We start from the raw sequence: 10569 nt of genomic DNA on the forward strand, positions 1-10569 counted from the left end.
TGTTTTAATGTCATAAATAATAATGACAATAGTATGGTATTGAATCATAACTAATAATGACAATAGTAGTGGTATTGAATGATGAAATTGTTAACGAACACGTTGTGAAATGGATTCAGTAATATATATTTACGCGTGTTTCACTTTGGTCTTGTTATCAAATCATAATAGCGATAAACGTTTGCTTGGTAATAATACTAGAATTAGTCACTTCATTCATTGTTTTATTATTAACAATAAATTCGTTTATACGTAACGATTCTTAACAAGGTGCATTTTCTCTACATCGCCGTTTTGTGTCTTGAAAATTGGCTTCGCTAGAAACGGAGAACTCTGGATATTTAAGGAAAATGATCAGTACTTCCTATTGAATTATTGTAGTCGGTTTTAAAGAAGCTATGTTAGCTAGAGACATTTAGGCAGTACCAAGAGTCATAAATTATAGTAATAATAATAATAATAATAATAATAATAATAATAATTATTATTATTATTATTATTATTATTATTATTATTATTATTATTATTATTGTATGCTGGAAGTAAACCCTCCTTTAAGCATGTTTATTAAAAGTTAATTAGTTATTATTAGTTATTATTATTATTATTATTATTATTATTAATTAATTAATTAATTATTAATCAGCTCGCACCATAAAGGGCCAATTAACATATTAAGAAATTTCCAATTAATAAATAAGAAAAGCTTCAGTGATAAATGAGCGAACTTACTAAATCAGAAACCAATATTTTTATATCGAAAGGGCAGCGCTGGGAAGTCATAACCAGTACCGTGGAATTTATTGTAAGGGCATCTCTTGACTTCCGATTGTAAAACCGTGCTTTTATTTTTATTGTCATTACCGGAATAGCTCGAAGATAATACTCATTAGTGGATCCTCGTAAAGAAAGAGAACGGTTTCCTGCCTCTTTCGTCTTTGGGGAATTATCATTGCGAGTTGTCATTGCTACTTACGAGTTATCATTGCAGTTAAAGCAGCCATATTCCAAGATGTTTTGGCAGTTTCTACATGACTTCATTATCATTGCAGTTTTATGGTTGTTGTCGTTGTAATTTTTCCTAATTGTCTTTGCAACTTTTCTGAGAAGTCGGTGATAATTTTCACGCTACCATTGCAAACCACAACAGCAATGCCAATCCATGCAGGATATGTCAGATAAGGCAATAGGATATTAGTTATTATACATGTGAAATCTGTGGTTTTCCTTGTCGCTGTATATAAGTTGCCATTCTGAAAGGATATTAAATGTTTTGCATTCTGAATTTTATTCGCACAAAAACAATGTGTGTGTATATATATATAAATATATTAATTACGGAATATATATATATATATATATATATATATCTATATATATATATATATATATATATATATATATATATATATAATATAATAGATATATACAGTTGAAGTGTCTGCTTAAGTATTTGCATATCTTGTTGCATAAATCTTTAGTTCAGCAAGGATTACGTTGTAAACATTAGTTAAAATATTTAAATGTGCAATTGTACAAATTTTTTCAGTTTAGAAACCCGCAAGGAATATTTATGGTGCCCTGAATATCATACTGAAATGGGACATTATTATTATTATCATTATTGTTGTTGTTGTTTTCCTGTACCATGACGTTAATGCATTGCAAAAGAAAGAGTACACAGGAATATTTCTTTTCATATTATCATTATTATAATTAATTTGTTACAAAGCCCATATTTACTCCCAATGTCTGAAGACAAAACAGTGCATTTTCAAAAGTAAAATATGCATTTTGCATGAGCACTTATCTGCCCATAACTTATCCCTAACAAGGGTCGTTGTTCGGCAAATTGCATGGCACAGAGTTTAGTGCAAACGCAGTATGCAAATCGTGCATTTGGTATTAGTGCTTGCCGTCCTGTTCAAACAGAAGACCGTTAGATTTAGTTATAAGTATATTCTTGTTATATTAAAAAAAAAAAGTTAAACCACAGCAGGAAAATACTGTTGACGGCTGGCTTACATGGATAAAAACATACATATATTATTTAGTTCACTTAGTATTTGCGTGTACAATATGATTTGTTGTGACACCACACACACACACACACACACACATACATATATATAATATTAATAATTACACACACACACACACCCACACACACATATATATATAATATATATATATATTATATATATATATATACACATATATATATGCGTTAGCTTGTGTACATGTTGGTTATATATATATTATGCATTTCTTTGGTACCCGTTATTATAAGAACTTTTTATTTTTCGGTAATTTAATAGATCCCACCTTGTTTATAATATAATAATATAATAATAATAATAATAATAATAATAATAATATTATTATTCATTTTTTTATGAAAATAGTATAGCATTCATCATGCACATACAGTATGCAGTATGATAAAACACAATGGCATTTCATGCATAGAAAAATTTCATATATATATATATTTAATTATATATCAATTTATTATATATATCCTATATATATATATCTAATGTATATATATATATATATGTATATGGTATATATATGTGTTATGTTGCACGTTTGATTTTTTTATTGGTTTCATTATAGCTCTAAATAAATTTGATAATTATTCGCAAATAATTACTAATAACGCAAAAATAAAATAAATATGAAAAGCCTGCTTGAGTATACCGCTAGTCAATGGAAGGCTGGAATGAAGACCCTCCTACATCAGCCATGGAACAGATCCCATGTCGCTGCCCATTGTTTGAGGAGATTGGTCACACGGTCACGACTTCACCGAAGGCGTCTCAATTCAGGAAGAACCTCGAGATAAACCACCAACCAGCTCCAGGTAGCACCATAGTCGCTCAGAACACTCCAATCAGTTGCGTCAAATATAATCGAAAGCTGGATATGTTTCCCGCGACCCCAGCTGCTTTGAAGGTGGGGTTAAGAACTGCTCTGATTCGCTACCATTATCAGTAGGAGGAAAATCTTCCATTCCCGGTGGTTAGTCAATTAGTTGCTTCAGGTCAAGTCGGCCTTATACCAGCACGAGCCCTTGCTTGGATGGGCAAGTTGGGACTTGAGGCCCTGGTGTGAACCTCTGGACACTGGTATCTAAACGAGACAAAAGATAGCTTTTTCCACTTGTTACTTGACTCATTCTTGCCGGGATCGTATTGCGATTTGTGTTAAAGTAATTTCCTACCAGATTAAGGAAAAGATATCTGTACTTTGCTACCGAATAATTTCTTGATATCTGTACATAACGTTTTGTTTCTGTAAGGAAGCGGAAATAAATATTAACAACGAGCCGGCTAGAAAAATTATGATTATAGGGTCGACGTAGCCTTAATGATACTTCTGTGTGGGAGTAACAACTCTGTGACGTTTATATTTTTTTATTTGATTTCAGGAATTGCATTTTCCCTTCGGTGAAGGCCACAGCTTTCTGGGAAATGGCTCTTTGTTGAGTCCAAAAAAGATTTGTAATAATGAGTACTTAAATCATCCATTACTACCACATGATTAATGGCTTTATATGATCTGTATAAGATTTAAGTCAATTAAATCGTTTAATATTTTTATGCGAAATTTGAATTTTATCAACACTTATGCCAAGCACTTGTAGAAAATATTGGCAATTACTTAAGTTACCATTTTTCATAACATTCGTTTTACCAACACGTGTTGCTCACACGTGCTTGTAAGTTATTCCATCTTAATACTGGAATTTGCTTCCACCTGTAAGTTACATATATAGGTATATAACCTTTTGGATTTAAATTCACTCAAGTAGGATTATTATATATATCCCTACATTTTTTTCCTAGCATATGTATCATTAGTAGTTACCTTATAACCATGCTTTATCATTATTATTGATTGCATTATCATAATTCTTTGTTTGATTTATTAATCAATTATTCACTTTTCACACATCCTGTTGAAGGGCATTTCCTGGCCTGACTGACCTTATTTTGTTGTCGTGACCGAGCGCTATATAAATGCAAGTCATGAAGGTAATTAATCAATTAGAAATACTAATGCATTTCTGGTAGTTACATGACATATGTAGTTTAAATAAACTTATAAATCTTATGGTCGAGAGGAGAATGTCACTTTTGCGTATGTGTCAGGTTCGAAATCTGGTTTTTGTAGATGTACTCACTATATGTAATTCCCTTTAGCTGTAAGTTATTTCCACGGTAAAGTGACTTCGTTATTAATTGATTATTCATGTCTTTTTATTTGAAAGTTATACACATACATACATACATACATACATACATACATACATACACACAAACATATATATATATATATATATATATATATATATATATATATGGTGTGTGTGTGTGTGTGTGTGTGTACATATACATTCATATATATTTATGTATGTCAATAGTGTCTGTGTTTGTGTAAAACCTGGGTGTATGATTATAGATAGTGAGTATTTTAAAATAAATTCTTTTGTATTTTTTTTTTTTAGTCAGTCACGAGGAATGGTTCAGAATATTAGCGTCGATAATTTTGTTTATAGCTCCATTTTGTTATTCTTTGATTATCCATTTACGAAGCGGATAGTATAGTACTGGTTCACGTTCGTGTTGCAATAATAATAATGATAATAATAATATTTGTTTGTTAGCTTACTCCTAAAACTAATAATTATATGGCAGGAATAGCTATTATCATCCTGCCAAGTCATACTCTCCACGATCTCGTGTTTTCTTCAGGCCTCATATTTTCATCTTTTTGAAGATCGGACATTTTTCCATAATAACTCTCTCTCTCTTCCTTCCCCTCACTCTCCTTCTCTCTCTCTCTCGTCTCTCTCTCTTCTCTCTCTTCTACTCCTCTCTCTCCCCTCTCTCTCTAATCTCTTCTCTCTCTTCTCAGAAGGTTTGTAGAATTGTCCTAGAGTTATCCCAGAGTAGATTTAATACGTACATATTTTATGACGATGCCGCCATTTCAAGCCTCTGTTTCGAGCAGTTCCAGCTACGAGGTCTCTCTGTCAGTCGCTGCAGTAGTAGTAGTAGTAGTAGTAGTAGTACATGAGGGTTCATGCAATAATGCCGGAGCCACGTCGTCACCGTGTTTGATCTATCGTATGACCATAATTGGCGGATAAGTCAATCTTACGACGCTCGGGAATGTTATGTGGAAGATGAGGTATCTCGCTCGAAAATTTCATCGTGGAGGAGCATTCTCTTCTCCTTCTCTTCTTCTTCTTCTTCTTCTTCTTATTCGACATACCTTTGTGCAAGTTCCTTTATGGCTAAAAAATGTTTCTTGCGTAACTTTTCTCCGTTGCTCTATACCGTGAAAATACGCTTTCGTATGATTTCGTTTGCAGTGCATGTTCCTTCTCAGTGACTTGGATCATAGTGTGTACGATTAAAATCTATTTAATGTGCGTTTACAGTATACATACGCACATACCTGTACGAGCTGCATACACTCACGGTGTAAGTCTTAGGACAGCCCAGGTATTTTTGCGGTTAACCTCTGCCGTGCGGCGCAAGTCCCCAGCCGCTCTAGTCAGTCTATTACTTCAGGCTTTTACTTCGCCGCTCTTTAGGTTTTATGGAAGATTTTCTCTTTACACGAATAATGTTTTATCGTGGTCATGATTACGGGATAATGAAGCAGGGAATAAGTAACTTTTTAGATTTTTTGGGGGGGTAGGGTATATTAATAGAACATTTTATCGTGCTTTGTATTAAAAAAAATGGTTTACTCCGTGTTGGACCATGTTAAAAATGCAATATACAGTAAAACTGACACGTTTGATATCCTAATAAATTCGTCCTATAAAGGAAATCGTGATGATAATTCAATCCGTCAAAATATTTAGTGGCAAAATCTGATTTTCTCCGGTAATCATCCTTGAAGATTGCGCTCAAGGCTCCGTGGACGATTGCATTCAAGACGATATTCCCCCCCCCCCCCCCTCTGGGAGCTACCGTGTAAATTGAATTAATATCGCTGAACAGACGATAGGTGGGAAAATCTCAGTCGGCGTCAGCCCATCTCCTTAAAGGAGATCAACGGAAATTTTGAAAAAAGTAGCACTTTTAGGGGCTGTTCCGGTTCATTTGCGCTGTGATGCGGGCTGGAAGAGGTCCCGTCCGAAGCAGATGTGGTCCTCCTGTGTTGAAACTTCGCCGACGTAACTGGATACGGCCTTTTTACCCCCTGGAATTCCTCTCCAGAGATTTGTCGTCAAGTTTTGAATCAGAGGCATTTTGTGTTGGTAGGTGGTGCGTTTGTGTGTGGAAATTTTTCAAGTTCAAGGATTGAAGATTGGATATCCTGTATTCTTTTTAATCTGTCCCACTTCATATGTATAATTCTTTATATATATATATATATATATATATATATATATATATATATATATATATATATATATAATTGATATATATCTATATATTTATATATATATATTATATATTATATATTATATGTAGGTATGTATGGTACAAGAGAAAAAGAGAGTTAGAGAGAATTTATATATATAATTAAATATTTTTGGTAAGGTAAAAATAATACATTTTCATGTATATTTATTCATTTATGTATATTCCTCCGTTGTTCCAGCGTTCAAAGTTTGCATATTCATCGTGGTGGGTGTTAATTAAATCCATGACCACTTCATTATAGAATATGATAAATCCCCTCCAATATAGAGTCTATACTCAAGCTTTTATTGCCCATGACAATAAATATATCTGATGTGTAAAGCTCTACGAAAATATATTAGCTTCTCGTTGTATCTTCTTATTTTCTAGAATTTCTAGTGTATATTATTTTCATGACAAACATTTTTCTCGAGAAGGAAATTTTATCGAAAGTTGGCCCGGTAGAGAGGAATATACACTGATTTTCTAGAATTTCCTGTTTATCTTCCCTTAATGACAAACGAAATTCCTGGCTGTCAGAATTTTCTTATCTTTATGAAAGCACATTTTTCTCGAGAAGGGAATTTCATAAGCTGGCCCGTTAGAGAGAAATATATTTTTTTATTTTCTAGAATTTTTAGTTTATCTTTGATTTATGACAAACTATATTCCTGGCTGTCAGAATTTATTTATCTCACTGAAAGCACATTTTTCTCTAGAGAGGAAATGTTATAAGCTGCGTCTGTAAGGAGAGAAATGATAAAATATAAACAAACTACTACTCCGCGTTGGCGCCTGCGCACACCGACCCTAACCCCGCTTGTGTTTTCTTGGTCTTTCAATCATGTGTCAGGTAGCGTGAGTAGTTGATACTTAGGCCTACTACCTCCCTGGGATGACGGATTCGTTATAATTTTTTTTTTTCTCTCTCTCTCTAGTGTGTTTTGTCTGTGCTCGTAGATCATCGGGTGATGTAGAGTAGCATGAATTATTTTGAGTTCGCGTTTTTATTGTATCAACTTCGACTCTGCGATTACAAGAGAGGTTTTTTTTTTACGTTTCTTTTGAACTGTTACCTCGAAATCATGAACATTTGCAGACAAGTGCTTAATGTAAATGCTCTAGTTTATATTTTAGTTTCGTTTCTTACATGTTTTCCTTGTTTCCCTATATATATATATATATATATATATATATATAGGTATATAGATATATATATATTATAATATATATATATTTATAAATATCTCATATAAATATATGTATATATATATTATATATAATGAAATATAAATATATGTGTGTATATAAATATAGTAAATATACGGTATACTATTAGATAATATAAAATTATATATTTTTTCTCTGTTTGTACATATTTGGGTTATATTTAAACTAAGTGAAATGTTAACTAATAATGATCTAATTGTATACCGAAAATTGATATGCGCGTAACAGGAATACCTTCGAAAAGTTTGATGCATTGCCATAAAGGATTGTGGAATATTTCGAAACGTATAAGTGTCCATCGTAATGTAATTTATAATCATATTCAGAGACAGATTGGCAGCCTGTCTTCCCGATATCCTTCAGCCGGTTCTAGAACTGGAGAGGATACCTTTGACTTGGGTAGTATAAAACCAGCAAGCGTAGATAAGCATTTTTAATCACATGAACACGAAAGGATTGACATTGAACTTGAGATCGAAAGTAGTACGAGGAAAGGTTGAATGATCCAAGTGACATGATGAAAGATATTGAATATTCCTGAGGGTTAAGGAACTGTATTCAGATTGAAATTGAAATCATTGCAAAGAAAGGTTCAATGAACCAAATAACAATAATCCTCAATGTGAAATGAACTCGATTGAAAATAAAATGGGTGTATAGGGATAGCGTTGGAGCCAGGGTGGAAAAAAGGTAAAAAGTCATATAAAGCAATGTTTATCTTGCAAACGATAAACAGGGGATAATGGCGGAAATTAAAGGATTTTGGGATAAACCTATAGAATAATATGGATTAGGGTGTAAGTCCGAGTTAAGCAAAAGGATAAATTGTGGTCGAAGTTACGACGCAACCTTCTTGGTTGTGGTCGAATAAAATGAAGATATACAGCGAGGTTCGATGTGAAATTAGAAAATAAGCTGAAGTAAGGATTAAATAGACGGCAACAAAAATTGTAAACAAAACGTAGGAAGCGACTTAAAAACAATATAAAACAATATTAATTGCTAAATAGGATCAGAGTTAAAAGATGGCCAAGAATGTTAATGAAACGAAGAACAAAGTAACTAGTGAACAGTAAAAACAGATGAAAATAAAATTCAAGATCAAAATAATTAAAAACGTGATTTAAGCCAACCTGAAAATTTTCATGATACAGAAAAAAAGATACTATTGCAACAAAAATGAAAATGTCCGGATATGGAAACGTCAGGATCCGGATCTAACTAAAAAATCTAATAGATTCCTCTCAGGATCGTAACGCCCTTCTCCACAAAGTTCATCGCAAGCAATGCTAACTCTTACAAAATATGCTTTAGGCAGAGAAACTCGGTAATAAAACTAAACATGACGATTTTAGTATTCTCCGGTCAACTTCTCCAGCTGATGTGATAAACTAAGGTTAATAAGATTTAGTTGCAAAATTAAGGCAGAAATAATTGTAGAATCAAGAGAAAAATGAATGTAAAGTTATAACTAGGTTTTATGATCATGATGAGGTTCCAGTGAAAAATACTTATATTAGTAACTGAAAGTTCTACTCGACTAAAGCCATATTAAGACTCAAGGTATACGCTAACTTTCCTCCAGTTTCCTCTTACTGTATCTCCATTCATATCACCTTCCTTCCATCTTACTGTCCACCTTCTTCTAATATTTGTTTAAAAGTGCAACTGCGAGATTTTCTTCCTGTTACACCTTTAACATCTTTTTACCTTCAATATTCCTTTCAGCGCTGAATGACCTCATAGGTCTCAGCGCTTGTATTTACTTTGGCCTCAATTTTATATTTCATTCCATTTCATTTCCTCCAGTTTGGTTCCCAGGTCATGATGACAAAATAAAGACGACTGTTTGTAATCAATCATTATAAAGGTTAAGCGCCGAGATCGTGACATAAAAAAATGAAAAGATGTAAACTGAATAATGAAATGAAGACCATTGATATAGTAAATTCGAATATCGTATAGACGTATGATAAAGGAAATTGATAAAAAAGAGTAATAAGGGCTAAAAATGAAGAGAATTGTTCCATTCTAGATTTAAGAATAACATTGAAAATAATCCTTTAGTTTCCTAATTATCGACGCTTTGCAATTTTTGGAGACAAATCCGCAATGACAACTTAAAACTGACTTGAAGACCATTGTGTTTATTCTGGAGGCAACGATTAGTTCCAGCATTATATTTATTCTTGTGCCAATGATCAGCTTCATTGTGACGATACAGATTGTGATGTTTTTCCATGACAGTTTTCTCTCTGGCATAATAGCCAAAGAGGGGAGAAGAAAATGAACCTTTTGAGTTGAAATGTCAAGGCGTAATTATCACTTCCTGGTCGAATTGTGCTCCGTCTTTTTAAGCGAAGAAGGTGTTTGTCGGCTGTGTCTCCAGGACAGGGATTTCGTTTTATTCATATTCAAAGCTCTCAGGCACCGATTTTAACAAGACAAATTGCATTTAAAATTCTGAACAGCAAATCTAGAACCACCCACAGGGTTCTTAATTTAATCGTTATATATTTTTTTAAATACCTCCATAAGAAAATATTGATGATGATTTGATAATTCAGTTCATCTATTTTAGCTGTGAATGCTTACCAAAACTATTCTAGTTAGGACTGAGAATAAGAATATTTAATTGGTCTGGCTCTCTTCTAAGCTGACCTTAAATTCCGCGCAGGAGGACGCTTTTTGTATCGTACTTTCTGAAGTCAAATGAGGAAAAAGCACTAACATTACTCGGTATAATGCCACTTCATAAATATGTATTTAATGGAATAATATGTTGACCAGAGAATTTTTGGAAATCTGATCCGCCAGCAAGTAGAACGGAGGATAAGTGATTCGCTCCCGTGTCTGGCGGTTTCATTCTCAACCTGGGGATAAAATACCTAAAACTTATTTTTATTAT

At 33.0% G+C, this 10569-nt stretch overlaps 1 protein-coding gene across 8 annotated transcripts in view; it reads left to right on the top strand.

The window, feature by feature from the left end:
• The window catches only part of LOC135198774 (transcriptional activator cubitus interruptus-like), a 605738-nt gene that overhangs the window by 267504 nt on the left and 327665 nt on the right, over window positions 1-10569 (top strand). The gene's annotated exons all lie outside the window — the stretch shown is intronic.

This window comes from Macrobrachium nipponense, chromosome 22 (assembly GCF_015104395.2).
Source record: "Macrobrachium nipponense isolate FS-2020 chromosome 22, ASM1510439v2, whole genome shotgun sequence".
NCBI lineage: Eukaryota > Metazoa > Arthropoda > Malacostraca > Decapoda > Palaemonidae > Macrobrachium > Macrobrachium nipponense.